Source organism: Rhincodon typus, chromosome 4 (genome assembly GCF_021869965.1).
Source record: "Rhincodon typus isolate 14 chromosome 4, sRhiTyp1.1, whole genome shotgun sequence".
NCBI classification, from domain to species: Eukaryota; Metazoa; Chordata; class Chondrichthyes; order Orectolobiformes; family Rhincodontidae; genus Rhincodon; species Rhincodon typus.
Window position 1 is genome coordinate 100,459,499 of NC_063335.1, and position 21,659 is coordinate 100,481,157.

Below are 21,659 nucleotides of genomic sequence, written 5' to 3' on the forward strand. Positions count from 1 at the left end.
CATCTACATTTTTGTGAGGTAAGATTGCAAATTAATGGAGCATTTTTCCTTGTTTACCATTGACTTCAGTTTTACTACATCTCCTAGATGCTGCACTTGGTCAAATACTGCCTTGGTATTAAGGGCAGTCACTCTTACATCCTCTTTTGAATTCAGATTTTTTTTTTTGCATTCACATCTTTCATGAACAATGGGAACACAGATTGTCGAATGGATAATCAGGCAGTTGGGAACTAAAATAATTTTGGTATACAATAGCAACACTAAGTGGATAATCACACCATAATACAGTTAAAAGCCCATTGTGTTTTGTCATATGACCAGAAACTTTGTATTACCCAATGATTGCATTGAGCCCAATATTGAATGCAGAAGACAAGTCTGAAGCTTTTGAAAACATCATCTAGTGGAAGTGATAAATTGAAGGTATAACTTGTTCTCCTTTTGAGGTCCCCATCATCATCGAACCCATTTGTTCCAATTGATTCCATGTGATATCAAGAGGTGGCAGAATGTGCTGGTATAGCAAAGGATTTAAGCCTCAATAATTGCATGTGTAGTGTGATAGTGTCAAAACTCCAGAACTAGCCGTGACTCTCATCAGGCTGTTCCTGTATTGCTTTAACATTGACACTTGCTTGTGAAAATGGAAAGTTGCCCAATTATCACACAAAGTATCCAATTATTGACCAAGCAGACTGCTTACAGTCATCAACAAAATGATTGTAGCTGTTATCAACAGCATACCAAAAGGTAGGTACTCACCAATAATCTTTTCCCTAATGCTCAGTGTGATTTCCATGAGCACTATTTAGCTTCAGCGCCATTTGCAAACCTTGGCATAAGTGTCTCAATCTAAAAAGGAGATAAGAGCGACTGTTTTTTTTACGTCAAGGGAGCATTTTGAATAAGTATGAAATCAGGGACCCCGCGTAAAATTGAAGTCAATAGGAATCAAGTGAAACTCTCTGGTTGGAGAAATACCTATCTTAAATGATGATGATTGTAGTTGTTGCAGGTTAACCAGGCCACTCTAAAACTTTGCTGAAGAGGTTTTTCAGAGTGGTATCCTAGGTCAAATTATGTTCAGCTGCTTTAACAATGAGCTTCCATCCATGGGGATGTTCACTGTTGATTATACCGTGTGCAGCTTCATTCACAACTCCTCAGATAATGAAATGCTCCAGGCCGGCATGCGAAAAGGCTTGGACAATATTTGGGCTTGGACTGATAAGGGAGGCAATGCACATTTGGGCAAGTATCTCTGAAAACAAATAATCTAATATTTGACAGTCACTATCATTGTCATGTTGAAATTCTCAACATGAGCATCTTACTGGTTATGGATTTTAAACTGAACTGGGCCAGTCATCTAAATACTACAGCTGCAAGAAATGCCAAGGTTGGAAATCTTCCAGCAAATAACCCAGTGCTCGACACTCCAAAAGCTTTCTACCATCTACAAGTCCAAGTCAAGAATGTGATGGTATACTCTCCATGTGCCAGGATGAGTTTAATATTAACAACACCGCAGACACTCAACAGCACAAAGTAGCCCATTTAACTGGCACCACTGCCATTGACAGTCACTTCCTCCACCACCAATTGACAGGGGCATCAGTATGTACCAGCTACCATTGCAGCAATCCAACACACAGCCTCCAAGAGGCTAAAGACAGCAGAATGACAAGGACCATCCAAAGTTGAGACCACTGCAATCTCGAAAGGCAAGAGCATCAGATGCGTGGGAATACCACCACTTTCAAAATCTTCTGCAAGTGACACACCAATCTGACTTGGAGCTATACTGCCAATGCTTATGTATTTCACAATCAAAATCCTCAAACTGACTTTCTCATAGCTCTAACTCTTTACACAGGGACCTTAATGGTTCAAGGAGGTTGGTCCCGACCACTTTCTCAAAGTGAACTGGAATGATTCGGTAAATGCGGGTCTTGTCAGCCATGCCCACATGCTGTGAATAAATATAAATAAAGGCAAATCTATTTGAGTTGAAATCAAACTTTGCAATATGCAATTTCTTTATGACATTTTAAAAATAAATTTGCAGATCCATTTATTATAATTATAAAACAACAGAACAAATTCTTATGAATGGATAGAAACATTTGTCACCAATATCATATGGTATAGTTTTACCTCAGTTTTAAATTATGATAAAGCGTGCTAAATCAGAAAAGTTGAAAATATTTTATAAACACAAGAAATATTCCACTGAATTTATTTTGATTGATGATTAAAAGCTTATTGATATGAAATGTGTTCATGTTACCCACTAACAAATATTTTTATTCAGTATCAGTATTTTTAAGTTAAATTCATATCTATTTAATGCCTCTGAAAGGAGTAAGATTGACTCTCAAACTCCATTGCCCATATCTTAACTCACACCAAATCCTGCGCATACATCTTTCCTGTGCTTGCAGATCTACATTAGCTCCTAAACCAGTAACACTATGATTTTAGCATTCTCATCCTGGATTTCAAAACCATTTTTGGTCTCAGCTTTCTCTCTCTCTCTCTCTGTAAATTCTTACAGCTCTACAAACCTCTGGGATCTCTGCACAGCTGCAATTGCCATCCTGTGCATCACCAAATTCCATTGGTTCATGGCCTTCAAATATTATGCCTAAAGTTCTGGAAATTTCTTCCTGAAACCTCTCTGGCCCTTTGTCTTTCTTTGGACCTTTCAAATAACCATGAATACCTACCCATTTTGCTGAATTTTTGTTCACTTATCATAATACCTCATTAGCAAATTTTGTTTGCTCATACACTTGCAAAGAGTCGTGGGATATATTGCAAACTAAATTTAAGTTGTTGGTTTTATAGTTAGGATGACCATTTTCCTCCCCTCACAAATGTCACAGCCTGCATTTTGGAGGTTCTGAAGTTTTTCAGTCTGAACCACTTTCAATATTTTATTAAGAATCTCATAAACCAAGCCAAAACAAAATATCCAAAGAAAACAGTTTTTTAGTTAATTTACATTAGGAATCAAAAATAACACAATAAGTAGAACAAAATGAATTGGCCATACAAAAGAATGGTGACAATCTTATTCATCATGCCTGTAAGATCCTACTTCATCAATCCAGTGTGTTCTTTCTTACGTTTAGAGCCAAACACTCTGACTGTTATTTTCTACCACTGGTAGATGGCACTGCAGCTCCAGCAAGATTATATGGAATATCTGTATAACTGTTGTTATTTAAAGATGTATTCAGGCATCTCATGTCAACATAAGGAAACATATTCAATGCTCTGACTGTGACATGCTTATGTTCCAGTTATTTCCTACACCTGTCTTTTCCTCCCCTATGTTTCTTCCACAGTAGAGAGAAACATTGATTGCTTGTATTTTTAGCGCTGTGTGTAATGCATACTTAATGTGACCTTAGTTCCGCTACCTATGCCTCTCATTAGCTTAAAAAGAACAAAAGGTTTTATCAAGGCCTGCTGTGCAGTTACTTGTGGAAAGGAAATGGACTGGATGCAGAAGGTGTCCTTCAGGGAGAGATGTGAAAGAAAAAAGAAAGAATCTGCACTTAAATTGTCTCTTCGATATTCTTTGGTAATTCAAAACACTTGAAAGCCAATTAAGAGCTTTAGCAAGACAGATGACACTGGTGTAATGAAAAGTAACATTTGTACATTGCAGGTTTGCATAAACAACAGAGATAAGGGATCAGATAATTTAAATGATGTAGCTTGATGAATTGTACATTTATCCTTAAAATATGTGCAGCTAATTATGAAAAATTAGAAGTAGCGTAAGCTGCACAATATTAACCACATTGCCATTGCTGCCTCTTTTTTTGTATTTTGAAATAAAGGAGGAAATGATTGAATGAACTGGAAATGGGGCTGTAGTGCCCTGATAATGATGGGAGAGAAACTACTGCCACATTTTTAAACTTTTGATCTGATCAACAACAGCCTGTAATGGAGCATTCTATTGAATGATCTATTTCAGTTGATGAGCTTTGATATACTTATAAGGGTCCTATAATGTGAATGGGACTCCAGTTGTGCTCTTGGGTGACAGGTGGGGACGGTGAATGTTCTGCGCAGTTTTAACCAGTAGCAGTCACAAGGAGCACCAAAAGGCTAAATTTAAAGATTATTTCCCTGGTGCAAGACCTAAATGAGTTTATCTGAGCTTCACTATGGGGTGCTGTCACTTTGGCAGTTGGGATCCAACCAAGTATTGCATCAATTAACCTTTGCAGCTTTATCTTGTTTGGCATCTACCACTCACCAAAATTAATCAGACTCCTGTTGGCACTGTCTTTTCAACATCTGACAACCTGATAATTAAAACCAACCCCTAAGCATGTCAGTAGTTAATCATGAACCAGAAAAAAATCTTCAGTCTGTCCATAAGACCATAAAATATGGGAGCAGAAGTAGGCCATTCAGCCCATGGAGACTGCTTTGCTATTCAATGAGATGATGACTGATCTCATAATCTTCAACTCCAATTTACTGCCTTTCTTCTATAACTCTTGATTCCCTTACTGATTAAAATCTGCCAATCTCGGCCTTGAACATACTTAACGACCCAACCTCGACAGCCCTTTGTGATAAAGGATTCCACACATTCAGAACCCTCTGAGAGAAAAAATAATCCTCCTCATCTCTGTCTTAAATGTGCAACCCCTTATTCTAGGTTTATGCCCTCTGGTCCAAACCCTCCCACAAGGGGAAACAACCTATCTACATCCATTCTCTCAGGACAATTAAGAAGCTTACATGTTTTAATAAGGTCGTCTCTCAGTTTTCTATATTCCAACAAGTACAGACTCAATCTACTTCACCTTTGCTCATAAGAAATTCCCTCCATATTCAGTATGAACTTAATGAACCTTCTTTGGATGTCCTCCAATGTTAATGTACCTTTCCTTGGATAAGGGACTTAAAAATGTTCACAGTATTCCAGCTGTGGTCAAACCAGTGCCTTTTACAATTTTAACAATATCTCCCTACTTTCACATAAAGTAAAGAAATGCAGGTGCTGGAGGTCTGAAACACATAAAAAACAGAAACTGCTGGAGAAACTCAGCAGAACAGGCATCAGCTATGGTTATAAAACAGATTTTTTCAATAATCCTTCTGTTCTGTAGAAGGGTCAGTAGGTTCAAAATGTTAATTCTGTTTCTATCAACGGATGCTACCAAACCTGTTGAGTTTCTCCCTATTTTTATACCCTATTCCTTTGAATTAAAGGACAACATTTAATTTGCCTTCCCTTTTACCCATTAGCTATTTGTGACTCATGGAGTGAACCCCTAAATCTCTCATTTAAATAATATTCAGCACCTTTAATTTTCCTGCTAATGTGCATAATCTCGCATTTGCCCACATTATATACCATCTGTCAAGTTTCAGCGCAATCACTTAACCTGTGTCTTACCATTTGTAGACCCTTTGTGTCATCATCACCTCTTGCCTTCCCACCTATTTTTACCAAAAACCACATGACACTAGGTTATAGTCCTTTGACAGGTGAAGTGAGCAGCGCCCCAAAAGTTTTTGATTTCAAATAAACCTGTTGGACCAAAACTTGGTGCTGTGTGACTTCCGACCTTGTCCACCACAGTCCAAAACTGGAACCTCCACATCGTACCATTTTTGCGTCATGTATAAATTTGGTTATAGTACATTCGCTTGCCTCATCCAAATCATTAATATATATTGTCAATAATAGTGTCCTAATGCCAAGCAGTTTGCCATCAGAAAATTCGGCCCTTATTCAAACTCTTCTTTCAAGCAGTTCACTAATCCTCTGTCTATGTTAATTTACTACTTCCAACACTATGGGCACTCATTTAGAAGCCCAATGTGTTGTACCTATCAAATAGCTTTTGAAAATCCAAATATAGTACGTCCACTGCTTCCCTTTGACCTATCCTGCTTGTAACCTCCTCAAAGAGGTAAATTTGTCAGGCATGATTTTCCTTTCACAGAGCCAAGCTGACCTTGACTATTCATTTTTGTACTTCTAAATGATATGCTAATACATTTTTATAATAGATTCGAGCATTTTCCAATTATTGCCAGTTCTATCAAAGTAATAGTTGCAATGACATACATCATCTCAAATGTTAGCCATCATAAATCTTGATTGATTGAGAAATAGCCATGACAATCTGGGCACTGGACTTTAATATCGTGGTGACAGTTAGGGGCAGGGTATCATTTTAACAGTTGATTGAACTCTACAAAACTATTATTAAATGCTGATACCTCAATTTGACTTTGGAATCTATGATCAAATGCATAATTGTGTTGTCATCAACCAGAATATCACAGCCAAGAGCTGTGCATGATATAGTCTGCCTAATACTTTCTTCTATGGTCTTTGTAATTCAGTATTCTTTCCAGCATTGCATACAGAATTTGTGGTCACCCCACAAACCTCACTGGTTTTCTGGTCTAACAAAATAAAAGAATTTACATACCATTTTTCATGAGCTCTGGATATTCCAAACCATTTAATACTGTCAATGACATACTAATTGCTGTTGTAATCTCAGGAATTGCACTGCTTAGTATATACTCAGCAAGGTCCAAATAACATAAAAGAGATGAATGATAATCCTGGTATTTTGTTGATATTATTTGAAAGTTAATTTTTTTACGATATTGAAATAGCTCTCTAATTTACAAGTTCTCATGGGATATTTCACCTCACACTGACAGAACAAAGAGGACCACAATTAGTATTTAATCTCTGAGTCAAAACCTTCAATAGTTCAGTGTTTTCTCTGAGCTGCACTGAAATGTCAGGCTAGATTATGTGTTCATATCTTTGAAATGGAGTTTGAACCTGTGACCTACAGACTTAGAGGTGAGAGAGCTACCACTGAACCAAGATTGACTCATTCATTTTACATATTGATGCAGTGAAGCTTTCTGCAATATCTTTGAACAAGAAGATCTGTATTTTCTAAAAAAGTCATTTCACATAAAGCTGGCATTGAATAGAAAGCATCTTATTACTTAGTTCTCATTGTCTTCACCAGAAAAAAAGGGAACAGTCAAGACATTTGATTTTTTTAAAATCCAATCTTGTTGTTCACCTACTTGCCATAGTTACATTGCTGACCGTCAGATTCCATCCTTGAATTGTGCTTGGATTCTTTAAAGAAAATCAAAAATTACAAGCAAAACTGAAGTTAGTAATATTGTCGGGACTCTCATAAATACGTCACAAAGCCAAAGCTAAATTATCATTACAGTGCAGCACCTTGATCTTGATGAATAAGTGGCCAAACAATCACCGTTAAAATCTATTTTGTAGAGTGATTTCCAAATGCTAAAAGGTCAAGAAGTCAAGATTTCCCTGTTGGATTAATTTGATGTCAAATGCAAGCAACACTCAACATTTACAAAACAAGACCGTTGTACATTTGCTGTAGGCAGTAGCACTTCATTATTGAATCCATTGGGCAAAGAAAAGCTTGAAAGATATTCCAAGAACTCTATTGGGCAGTTATATGTCTTTAGAATCTCTAAGTGGATGTTCTTCTGAATCCCATTTCATAAATGAACCTTCCCCCAAAGTCATTTTAGGAATTATTTTGATTAAAAAGTGAAATCATTCACTCTGATCTGCTGTCCATCTTACCTGCAATAGCTAGTACTGGTTTGTCTGACGTCATTTTCTGAATCCATTTAATGCTGAATTAGACATTTTTGATTAACAAGAAATTTTTGGTTATGGGACAGGCAGGAAGTGAAGTTAAAGCTGTAATAGATTAGTCGCAATCTTCGTTTTTGGAGAAGCAATATTGAGGAGACAAATGATGGCTTCTGTTCTTTTTGTTATGTTATGGCTTGGGAGGGGAACTTTCAAGTGATGTTGTTCCCATGTATCTGCTACTCTTGTCCTTCTAGATAGAAGTCGCCATGGGTTTGGAAGGCGCTGTCTGAGGATCTTTTGTGAATGCCTGCAGTGCAGTTTGTAGAAGTACACACTGTTGCTGTTGAGCGTCAGTGGTGGACAGAGTAGATGTTTGTAGATATAATATCAATCAAGCGAGCTGCTTTGTTCTGAATGGTGTCAAGCTTCTTGAGTAGTATTGAATGATTGGATTTATTTATTGTCACTGTTAAAGAGAATAATACGATAAAATACAGTGAAAAGCTTCAACAGTCATTTTGAATAGGTTAAGAATAAAGAGGATAAAAGGTGTAACTCAAAGAGAGCCCTAAGCCAGCTCACCAATTATACCTGTGCTGCTAACTCTCCTCCACTGCCCTGCTGCCAAAACCACCGACGCAGGAGTCGCTACTGGGCCCCCCTGGCCAATGCCACAAGCAATGCCAGTGCTTGATCCCGTGATGAACCGACACTCGTCCTGTAATCAAGAAGTCCCCGAGTCTGCTGCTGCTCACTAGCGCCAGGACTCCTGGCTCCAGACATATTGCAACCAGGAGTCCCTGGCTCCACTGCCAGACTAGGCCGCCGCCACTGTCTCACAAAGAGTTCAGCTCCAGCTTCCCTCCTCTGAGGTGTCGTCTTGCCAGTGCTGCCATCTTGAAACGTCCGCCGCCGCCTCCAATCGCTGGAGAAGCTTTGCCATCACCAGTCCTGAATCCTGGGAGAATGTCCATTCTGGCACTGCCACTGCCGCCATTGTCTCTGACTACCAGTAGGAGCCGCCATTCTGCACATGGCCCGCAGTAGCTGTTCTGCCAATTTCATCGTCTAACCTGCTGCAAAAAGCTTCAAACGAAAGGAAAAACTGAAAGAGCAGAAGTAAAAAGAAAGAAAATAAATAGGGCATTCAGAATCGGATAAGCTTCAGGCAAGAGCCCCACACAATCCTGCTACTCTGTCGCCATCTTGAATCTGCACACATACAAACAAGTGGGGAGTATTCCATCATAACCCCTGACTTGTGCCTTGTAGATGATGGACAGGATTTGGGATGTCACTAGGGGAGTTATTCGCTGCAGGATTCCTAGCCTCTGACCAGCTCTTGTAGAAACTGTAACGATATAACAAGTCCAGTTGAGTTTCGGGTCAATAGTAACACCAAGGATTTTGGTAGTGGGGGATTCAGTGATGGTAACACTGTTAAATGTTAAAAAGGATGATTCGAGTGTCTCTGATCGCAGACAGTCATTACTTGGCATTTATGTGCCGTAAATTTTACTTATCACTTGTCAGTCTAAGCCTGAATGTTGTCCAGATCCTGTTGCATTTGAACATGGACTGCTTCACTATCTGAGGAGTCGCAAATGATTTTGAATGTTGTGCAGTCATCACTGATCTATCCTGAGGAAATACTGCAGAGACGTCCTGGAGCTGAGATGAATGACCTGCAACAACCACAACCATCTTCCTGTGTGCCAAGTATGACTCTAACCAGTGGAGAGTTTGCCCCGATTCCCATTGATTCCAGTTTTGCTAGGGCTCCTTGATTCTACACTGCCGAATGCAGCCTCGGTGTCAAAGCCTATCACTCTCACTTCAACTCTGCAATTTAGCTCTTTTGTCCATTTTTGAACCAAGGATGTTACGAGGTCGGGAGCTGAGTGGCCCTGGCAGAGCCCAAACTGGGCATCACTGAGCAGGAACCACTTGCCAGCTATACTAATGCAACATTGCATCACTTTACTGGTGACAGAGAGTAGATAGAATTGGCAGTAATTGATATCATCGGTGCTGCTTCCCTCTCTCGACTGGAATTAGAAAACTTCATCAATTTTGCCTCCAATTTACACCCTGCCCTCACTTTCACCTGGTCTATCTCTGACTCCTCCCTTCCCTTCCTCGACATTTCTGTTTCCATTTCTGGGGATAGACTGGCCACTAATATCCATTACAAACCCACTGGACTATATATCCTCACACTCCACTTCCTGTAAAGACTCCATCCCATTCTCTCAGTTCTTCAATCTCCATCGCATATGTTCAGATGGGGCCAACTTCGACAAGGGAGCCTCTGAAATGTCCACCTTCTTCCTCAACCGAAGATTCCCCAGCTCCGTTGTCGACAGAGCCCTCAACCAGGTCTGACCCATCTCCCGCACTTCAGCCCTCACCCTTCTCTTCTCTCCCGCAACAGCGATAGGGTTCCCCTTGTCCTCACCTACCATCCCACCAGCATTCACATCCAGAAGATAATCAGATGCCATTTCCGCCACCTCCAGCAAGATACCACCACCAGACACATATTCCCCTCCCCTCCCTTGTCCGCCTTCCACAGGGACCATTCCCTCCGGGACACCCTGGTCCACACTTCCTTCACCCCCAACACCTCCCCACAGCCCTATGGCATCTTCCCCTGTAACCGGCAAAGGTGCAACACCTGCCCATTTACCTCCTCCCTCCCCAGAATCCAAGGGCCCAAACATACCTTTCAGGTGAAGCAACATTTCACCTGCACTTCCAAGAATCTAGAGAACTGTATTCGGTGCTCACAATGTGATCTCCTCTACATTGGGGAAATGAAGTGTAGACTTGGCGACCGCTTCGCAGAACATCTACGTTCTGCTCGCAAAAAAGACCCTGAACTACCTGTTGCCTGCCACTTCAATGCACCACCTTGCTCCCTGACCAACATCTCTGTCTCCAGCTTGCTACAGTGTTCCAGTGAAGCCCAATGCAAGCTGGAGGAACAACACCTCATTTTCCGCTTGGGGACCCTACAGCTCTCCGGACTCAATATTGAGTTCAATAATTTTAGGGCCTAAACTCTCCCATGTCCCAGCCCCCCATCCCACACACCAGGCCTTGTTACCACATAGCCTGCCACTACACACCCCCTGTTGTTAGTCACTAACAGTCCCCATTAACAACTACTCACCCTCCCAGCCTGATTGTTAGCAACTCCTTTGTCTGTCCAACTGTCCTTCTATCTCTTTGGGCTCTATCCTATTGTTTACTCCCTACCCCACCCACATCCCTATTTTCTGCATACAAACTGACGTTTTCCCAGCCACCATCAGTTCTGAGGAAGAGTCACCGGACCCGAAACGTTAACTCTGTTTTCTCCTTCACAGATGCTGCCAGACCTGCTGAGCTTTTCTAGCAACTTTGTTTTTGTTCTTGATTTACAGCATCTGTAGTTCTTTTGGTTTTTATTAGATATAACTGAGTGGCTCGCTAGACCATTTCAGAGTGCAGTTGAGAAGCAATCGCATTGCTGTGGATCTGGATTCAGGCCAGACCAGGTGAAGATGGCAGATTTCCTTTCCTGAAGAACATCATTGAGCCAGATGAGTTTTTTTTTTCCCACTATCAAAACTCGGTCATCAATAGATTGTTAATTCCAGGCATTATTGGCTGAATTCAAATTCCACCATCTATTATGGATGGATTCAAATATGGGTCCCTAGAACTTCACCTGAGTCTCTGGATTAATAGTTTATCAATAATATCACTAAGCCATTGCCTCCCCTAATCATGATTATTTTCCACATTCCTAGCCCAGGGCAGTGTGTAGAACATGCAACATAGAAACAGAACAGTCCAGCACAGGAACAAGGCCTTCAGTCCACTACGTCTGTGCCAACCATGATGCTATTCTACACTAATCACATCTACCTGCACATGGTCCATATCCCTCTGTTCCCTACCATCTCACCTGACTGCGCGTTCCAGGAATCTACCACCCTCTGTGTAAAAAATGTTCATCTCATATCTCTTTTAAACATTCCCCCTCTCACTTTCAACCTATGCTCCCTACTATTTGACACTTCTGCCCTGGGAAAAAGACTCCGACTATCCACCCTATTCGATCCCCCCCCATAATTAAATACTTCTATCAGGCCCATCAGCCTCTGACAGTCTACCGAAAACAATCCAAGTTTGTCCAAACCCTGCTTATAGCTAATGCACTCCAATCTGATGAACATCCCAGTAAATGTCCTGTGCACCCTCTCCAAAGCCTCCACCTCTTTCCTATAGTGCAGCTACCAGACCTGTGCACGGTACTCCCAATGTGGCCTGACCAAAGTCTTACACAATTGAGACATGACTTTCTAACTTTCATACTCAATGCCCTGACCGATGAAGGCAAGCAGACCTGAAACATCAGCTTTCCTGTTCTTCTGATGCTGCCTGTCCTGTTGTGTTCCTCCAGCTCCACACTGTCTTATCTGTGACTCCAGCATCGTCAGTTCTTACTAGCTGTGGATGCTTTCTTTACCATCTTATCCACGGATGTTGCTACTTTCAAAAAGCTATGGATTTGGATCCCAAGATCCCTCTATATATCAATGCTTCCAAGGGTCTGGCCATTTACAGTGTACTTTCCTGATGCATTCGGGGCAGCATGGTGCCTCAGTGCTGCTGCCTCACAGTGCCAGGAACCCACATTTAATTGCACACTTGGGTGATTGTGTGGAATTTCCACATTCTCCCCATGTTTGCATGAGTTTCCTTTAGGTGCTCAGGTTTCCTCCCACAGTCCAAAGATCTGTAGGTTAGGTGGATTAGCCAAGGGAAATGCAGGGTTACAGGGATAGAGTTAGGGGGTGGCTTTGAATGGTATGCTATCCAGAGGGTAGGTGTGTACTAGATGGGCCAAATGGCCTGCTTCCACACTGTAAGGATGCCATGATTCTATGATCTGACCTCTGAAAATGCGTCATCTCATACCTTTCTGGATAAAACTTCATCTGCTATTTCACTGCCCAACTTTCCAGCTGATCTATATTCTGCTGCTTTGATATCCTTCCTTACTCTCCATAATTCCACCAACTTCTGTCTCCTCTGCAAACTTACTAATCAGATCACCGACATTTTCATTCAAATTATCCATTTATTACAAACAACAGATCCTTGCAGAACACCACTGGTCACAGACTTCCAGTCAGAATAAAAATCACTCCACAACTACCCTATGTCTTCGATCAGCAAGCCAATTTTGTATGCAACTTGCCAACTCATCATGAGTTCCATGCAATTTGATCTTCTGGACAAGCCTACCATGAGAAGCCTTTCCAAAGGCCTTGTAAAAATACATAGCACAAAATCCATTGCCATACTCTCATCAATCATCTTCATTACTTACTCAAAAACTCCAATCAAGTTCGTGAGACAAGACCTCCTCTTCATAAAGCTATGCTGATTATCCCTAATAAGTCCATTCCTCTTCAAATGCAAGTATCTTCTCTAATTGCCCTATCAATGACGTAAGGCTCACCAGCCTGTAATCTCACCAGGTTTACCCCTGTTGCCCTTCTTGAAGAAAAGAACAACATTGGCTATCCTCCAGTTGCCTGTGGCTAAAGAGGATACAAAGATCTCTATCCAGACTTCGTTTGCTTCCTTCAGTATCTCGCGAAAGATCCCATCAGGTCCTGGGGGCTTATCTACTTTAATATTTTTCAAGATACCCAACACCACCTCCTTCTTAACATTGACATGCCTTAGAGTATCAACAAACCCCTAAACTTACCATCATTCATGTCTTTCTGCTGGGTGAATGCTGATGCAAAGTACTAATTATGGACCTCACCCACTTCCTCTGATTCCACACATAAATTTCCTCCTTCATCCTTGAGTGGATCTCCTTTCCCTAGTTACCCTCTTGCTCCTAATCTAAATGTGAAATGCCTTGGGATTCTCCTTAATCCTACTTGCCAAGAACATTTCACAGCCCCTTCTCGCCCTCCTAATTTCTATTTTAAGTTTCTTTATGCTCTTCAAGAGCCTTGTTTGGTTTGTTTCCTGAGCTTTACATTTACTTTTTTTTACCTCTTTAAATTAACTTACAAAATCTCTTGTCACCCAATAATCCCAAATCTTGCCATCCTTTTCTTTCAGCCTCATAGGAGCATGTTGGTCCTGAAATTTTGTCCGCTGACTTTTAAAAGACTCCCACATGTTAGATGTGGATTTATTTTCAAACACCTACCTCCAGTCCAATTTTTCCAATTCCTGCCAAATACCGTTGTAATTAGCCTTCCCCAAATTTGGCACTTTCACTCAAGGACCAGTCTTATCCTTTTCCAAAACTATCCTAAAACTTAATGATTATAAATGGATCTGGATTTAATTCAGGACATTTTTAGCTTCAAGGAATTGATATCACACCAAGACTAGATTCACTTATTCAGCCTTCATGGAAATTGCTAGGCCAAAAGTGTTTCAGAAGCATTGTAAATTCCAGTCTAAGAGGATAAAAATAGCACTGGAAAACGTAGTGCTATAAAAGGAATGTCCACTAAATAAACAATTTGTTAGACAAAATGAACTAAATTGATGGACATACTCAACTGTACACTGCTGTTTCTGACGTTTATCGCAAGCAGCAAGTGAGATTTCTTGCTGAACCTGAATGCAGAGGAATTGGTAATAATTGAAAAATGTACAAATACAAGACAACGGACATAACAGACAAAAAAGACTTTTACAAAATGTAAACATTCTGCTTGCCCCTGCTGTTTTCTAATGAGGCAATTATGGTCGAGAAGCTCTGTGTGTATCAGAGACATTATCATCACTAAACGAAGTCAAATCCAATAATAAAATGAAGTTAATTTAGAAAAAAAAACAAAAAAACAGAAAATAAAGTTAACATGCTTCAGAAGCACTTCTCCAGTTCTGAGAAAAAGATGTATCATTAAAAAAAAATACAATGCCAGAATACATTGTAAGTTTCTTTCTAGCAGGTGAACTGACTATCCACTTGGCAGCTTATTTTGGGTCAGAAGCCAATCTTTATTTGCCAATTGCCAGTCATTCATTTCCTACTGTAAAAGTATTAGTTGAAAGTTGACTTTTTATATAATCTCCGTCCACCTCTCATTCATACAATTTCTGAGCTGTTGGAAACTCCAAAGTCAGCACCATTTCACTGCTGCTTCATAATTTGCCTGGTCTTCTCTGTTTGCTGGTGTCCTCCACTTTTAAGCTTATCAGAAGCAGCCTTTAAATTAAATCTGCAAAATGTTCAGCATTTTTTTTAAACTGCAGAGCTTAATGGAGATGATTCAACTTTCCAGTCACATAAGCAAACATTACTCACAAATTGGCTATAATTCTACACTCAGTTTGCAAGCTAACAGTGAAGGGCTTTGTAACCTCCCACTGTGAAACTTGAATATGACTTTGGGAATGAATAGATTGTGCTGCTGCTTATGTTAGAAGGTCAAATTCACAACTAAGTTGAACAAGGCAGAGCTCTGCTGAAAGATAAAGCATTGATTGGCATTGGCTAATCACTGTGATTCTTCAAAAATGTTTTTGATTTCAACATTTATCACAGCACATAGTGATTGCTTGGCTTCAGATTGCTCCATCTCTTTGACTGCCTGCTACCCTATTGCCAGGGATCTCACATTAATCCAGCCCACTGGTAACTAGGTGATTATGAGCAATGAAAAATGTGGGTGAATGGTCAATTGTAACAGTGCAGGATATTGGGAAATTGAAATAAGCAAAATGTCAACCAGGAATTAATAAACCGATCATGAGGTATGTCATTCATTTGAATAGTTCAGATGATGCCAAATATCTCAAGTTGTTTCTGAACATTATCTGTATTCCGAGATTGTGTTATAACTCTGAAATCACCTTGTACCTGTAACTATTTATAATATATGCTGAGCGTGTTTGCTTCTGTTATTAAACTAATCTAACTGTGTTCAGCAGCAGAGCTGTGCTCTGGAAGTGGTAAGTCTATTTCAAATTGACAGGGAGTGTCATAATTTTAATTTTATAGCTGTATTTCTATTTAGATAAAAATAATTCTATTCTCATTAATGCCTGTGAAAGGAAGAGGACAACTGGATCCAGCAGGTGCCTGCAACATCTGCTTTAGTGATGTTTGCTCCATGGTCTGTTTTTAACACCTTTGATCTTTAAAAATCAAAAGTCAGCCAGGGTCTACTGCTCTGCAATTCTGTTCACTGACCCCGTTGTACAGCGTGATCATATGTGGTGGTCAGTTGAGGACTTGTTTGGGCTCAACCATGGCGTTTGGTCGCTGAAGCTGTAACATTGTCTGTTTAATCTTACGCATGAATAATAGCAAGATTGCTAAAATCTTGCCTCTGCATTAGCCAATGCTTTCAGTATTTAGATGAGAAAGCAAGAGGAATAAATTGTTAAAACAAAATAACTGGAGAACATTTATTAAAAAAAAATATGGAATTAAAAAGTCTTATTCGTTTCCTTGTTACATCCGACAACAGCTCTGTTGGATCTCCTGAGGAATATCAACATTGCCCCTTCCCCTCACCATTGTTTGATATAGACTTATTAAAGACCAATGCACTACAGAATTCTCTTCTTCAATCATTTCTCATTGAAATGTTTATTGTTAATTTCGGACACCTTCAGAAATGTGCGAAATTCCCAATGTAACACGCCAGTCCGTCACCTTCAATAAATTGGATCTGAGCCAAATAGTGAAGTAGGAAACAAGACGTAGAGCTTATCTTTGATAGTCGGCCTCTTCACAGTAAGCAATCTTACAGATCTCTTTTACCTCAAGATCCCAGCAAACACTTTTTATATCCTTTTGAATGTCCATTGAGCAAATAAACAAATTGATTGAAGCCCTTGAAATAACACTGTAACAAAAAGAAACTTTCAGTTGAATTTAAATTGAAGTGTCATTTTTCGAGCTAAAGATGCTGCCCAGTCCCTGTGGTGTCCACTATCTGCATAATCCTTTATATTCTTTGAGAATAAAGCCAACAAACTAAATTGCCTGATTGAAAGTCCCTTAAAGTGGCACTGTAACAAAGAAAAACTTCAATGGAAGCTTACTATTTTTAAATTAAGATATCATTTTGGGGTGAAATGATGCTTTCCAGCCCTACTAATGTTATCAAGTCCCCTTTTTATACGCTATTGAATGATCAAATAAATTAACCATAAACTATTTAACTTAAAGAACCAATCATTAGAGGGCATCTGCAGCACCAAATTTTAAACAAAATTTAACACATTTAAATTAAAATAATTTTCTGGAGGAAATAATGAACTCTAACCCCTGCTGTAGTGCAAACCCTTTTCAGAAATATTTTAATCATCCTGTTCAGAGATGCTATTATACATTTCTGGAGCAGGTGGGACATGAACCAGGCCTCCTAGCTTAAAAGGCACTACCACTACATTAGAAGACGCATCTCCAGCTGCTTTTTTTTGGGAAATAATCTTTCAATTTAACTTATTTTTCCCAACTTAACCTATTGAGAGATGTTATGACACACTTCAGAAACAGGTGGGATTTAAACCCAGGTCTTCAAGTTCATAGGTAGGGAAACTACCACTGCTCCATGAGGATCCTTTATTTGTTGCAGGATAACTTAACAATCAATACCCATCATTGTTTGCCATTAATCTTATCTAAACATTGACAGAACATTAATAACCTCCCATTCTCAATTTCTGCTGAATGTCAACTGCTTTAACTGCAACATGTTTTAAGCATGTAGTTGTGGCTTAGTGGTAATTGTTAAGTATGTAAAACACGTTTCAGGTATTTTTGTGGATTATCTTTGTATAATTACAAGCTTGCTGTTTCTGACACATTATCCATTATTTGGTAATGTAGGAAGTATAATAGCTGTTACGAGAACAGCAAATTTCCAGAAACAACATTGTGATTTTGATCAGATAGCCCATTTTACTGATGATGCTTGAGGAATAAATATTGGTGAGGGCAATTAACTATTCTTCTCTTCATTGAATAACCTTGGGATCTCTTATCCTTTTTCCTGGCTTCTCCTGATCTGTTGTGTAATTCAGCCAGGTCACAACTGTGTAAATTACCATTTTTAGCTGTTTGTGACTTATTATACAGAGATTCTGTCAAGGTCCCATTGGGAAAGTGTGGAATTTCTAATCATGAGGGTTTCACATTTCCTTCCACATCCCAACCATCGTCCCAACACCTAATCCCATCTCAAATTCTGTCTTGAATTTTATTTCTATAAAATTAGAGCCCTTTGCCAATTTCTTTGATAGCTGCTCTATGTGTGTGCCATTGGTAGAAACATTTGGCAAACTATTTACCTGTGCTGAACTTCACAATCAAATCTGTTCTTGTAGTGTACACTTCCTTGAAACACAACATTTCCAGTAAGAGGAAACGAGCTACTGATTAGTACCAGGAAGGTTGGATAACTTTTTTCACCCTCTTCCCACTTTTCATGATCCACGACCATTTGAAGCATCCCCATTGCAGATCTCAATATGATCAAGCACCTAAGCACACTGAAAGTCAAACACAGTATTCTTCCCTATAACAACAACAATAAGGAAGTCAAACAGTTTGAAACAAGATGCCATTACCTGAGTTTGTGAGGTAAAATGGATTCACCTGAAATTTATTGTGTTTATGCTGACTTCCAGTTCCAATTATGTTTTACTAGCAAAGTATATAACTTGTTTGTAAATTCTTCTGATCAATATGCTGACGATACCGTCAGTGATTTAAAGTTAAACACTGAAATATAGAAAACAGGACCTGGTCATTCGGTCCTTCAAGTCTGCTCTAGCATGCAACATGAACGTGGCTGATCATCCATTTCAGTACTGTGTTCCTACTTTCTCCCCATACCCTTTGATCCCTTTAGCCCAAAGAATGATATCTAACACCTTGAAAACATTCAATGTTTTGGCCTCAATTGCTTTCTGTGGTGGAGAATTCCACAGGTTCATCATTCTCTGATGTAAATGGCCTCCCCAGGATTATTAGACTGTAGTCCCAGATTCTGGACTCCCCATCAGATGGAACATCCCTCCTGCATCCACCCTGTCCACTCCTGTCAGAATTTTATGCATATATATAATATTCTCCCACATTTGTCTAAACTCCATTGAACATAGTCCTAACTGATGCAGTCTCTCCTCATATGTCAGTTCTGCCATTCAAGGAATCAGTCTGATAAACCTTTGTTGCACCTTCTCCATAGTCAGAACATCCTTCCTCAGATAAGGAGATCAAAACTGCATACGCTATTCTGGGTGTGGTCTAACCACAGCTCTGTACAATGACTGCAAGACATCCCCGGTCCTATACTCAAATCATCTTGCTTTGAAGGCTAATATACCATTTGCATCTTCACTGCCTGCTGCATCTACATGCTTACCTTCAGTCACTGTCACACAAAGACACCTCTACCTTACCATTCAAAAATAATAATCTGCCTTCCTACTTTTGTCAGGAGAGTGGATAACCTCACGTTTATCCACATTATACATTATCTACTATTCATTTGCCCACTCTCTCAACTTGTATTAATCACGCTAGTGATGTCTAGTCGTTGCAGGACCAGCAGTGGAGAGAACGACACTAGACAATACCAGCCTGATTCATGGTTGCCAGCTGAGTCAGCCACCTGAAAGAATGCATAGCACTATAGGAAGAATGTCAATGACCTTCTCCACTCTGCCAGTATAAATATAATCATTTTCCCTCTGATATCTCACACCTACTCTAATTCTGCTCCTGAATCCTCTTCGACCAAGGGTCATGCTCTATCACTCTCACTATCGTCCTCACATTTTCCCTCATTCACTGTCACCATCCCAAACCCCAGACAATACTTGCACTTCATGCCTTTTTACACTTCTTACTTACACATCTCATACACTTTCCTACCTTCCCACCAAAAATAACACTCTTAATACCTGCCAAACTTTCTATCAAAGAGGAACTTAGAAGAAACTTATAAAATTCTAACAGGGCTGGACAGGGTAGATGCAGGGTAGATTTTCCCAATGGTGGGTGCGTCCAGAACCAGGGGTCACAGTTTGAGGATTTGAGGTAGACCATTTAGGATAGAGATGAGGAGATATTTCTTCACCCAAAGAGTGGTGAGCCTGAGGAATCATTACCACAGGAAGTAACTGACACCAAAACATTGAATGTATTGAAGAGGTGACTAGATATAGCACTTGGGGCAAATAGGATCAAAGGTTATGGGGAGAAAGCAGTTTTAGGCTATTGAGTTGGATGATCCGCCATGATCGTGAAGAATGGTGGTGCAGGTTTGAAAGGCCAAACGGCCTTCTCCTGCTCCTATCTTCTATGTTTCTATATTTCTATGTTTTTAAGTTAACCTACAATAGGGCATAAAAAGTCAAGATCGCTGGTGGGTTACCTGACATTCAGATACTCTTCCATTATGTGGAGTAGACCACCCTGAGTGGCTGACTGACCATTTCCAATCCTGGACTGTGATCAGAGGCTGCCGTTGGCTAACTGTTATGGGACCACTTGACTGAAGGCTATCTGCCTTGATTTGACTGAGTACTGTTGTCAGCCATGATAAACTAAAATAAAAACAGTGCATGTGGAGAAACTCAGCAGGTCCAGCAACATCTGTGGAGAGACAAACAGAATTAATGTTTTGAGCCCAGTACAGCTCTTCTTCAGAGTTCAACACTCGTCCCTCATTCTAACCTCACTATCTTTGTGTTCAATTCTTGTCTTGATAATTCATAACATTCTATTAGCTTTTCTAATTACTTACTGCCATGGATCACCATCCTCCTGAAGTTTAATACTATCTTCTCACAGTTCACCATACTTCCAAAACTGGCGTCATCTAAAACTTTTGAAAATGTGTCTTGTACACTCTAGACCAGATCATTAACAAATATCAAGAACTGGAATGATCTTATGACCAACTGCTTGGAAACCCACCTCCAAACCAAACAATACGCACTATCCCACTTTTTTTATTTCACTCAGCAAACTTCATCGTTATGCTATCATTTTCCCTTTCATACCACATCGTTCAGCTGTGCTGACAATTCAAGTATGAGATACTTTATGAAACACCTTTTGGAAGTCTATGTACACACTATCACCTATCAATTTAGCTGGGACAACGTGACCATCCTAGCTCAAGCCAACCACAGACACATACGGGAATTCCAAGAGGCCTGGTTTTCAACCTGTAATGCAATCAACAAACATGTGGAATTAGACCCAATATACAAACCCATGCAGAACAGAACCGGAAGTGGCACAATCCAACTTAACAGACCGGATCATATAAATTCCAAGCAGAGTAGAACAACATCGCTTCATTGGAGGCCGCACTAATGATGTAACCTAGCATGGTGATGAAATGTCTGTACGATAACCAGCCAGCTCGGTGAGCAAGCCAACAAATATCACCCATATTATGCTCAACAATCATCCCTGTTGTCTCATAAGAAAGATCAATTAATTTAGCTAAACATTATTTGCCTTTGAATAGATCTATTCTGGCTTTCAATAAACAACCTTCATGTGTCCCAGTGATTATGAATTTTGTCCAGGATTATCATTTCCAAAGGTTTTCTCACCACTCAGGTTAAACTGATTGTTCTGCTAAGGTTGGGTCACCACTGCTATTCTGAGGATGATTGGAAAGTATTGTTCAGTGCCAGCAGAAATTCCTGGATGAAATAGTTCAATATTCTCAGATGTATCCCAACTGGTCCCATGATTGAGAGAGATAGTAGGAACTGCAGATGCTGGAGAATCCGAGACACCAAGGTGCAGAGCTGGATGAACACAGCAGGCCAAGCAGCATCATAGGAGCAGAAAGGCTGACGTTTCGGGCCTAGACCCTTCTGATGAAGGATCTAGGCCCAAAACGTCAGCCTTCCTGCTTCTATGATGCTGCTTGGCCTGCTGTGTTCATCCAGCTCTACACCTTGT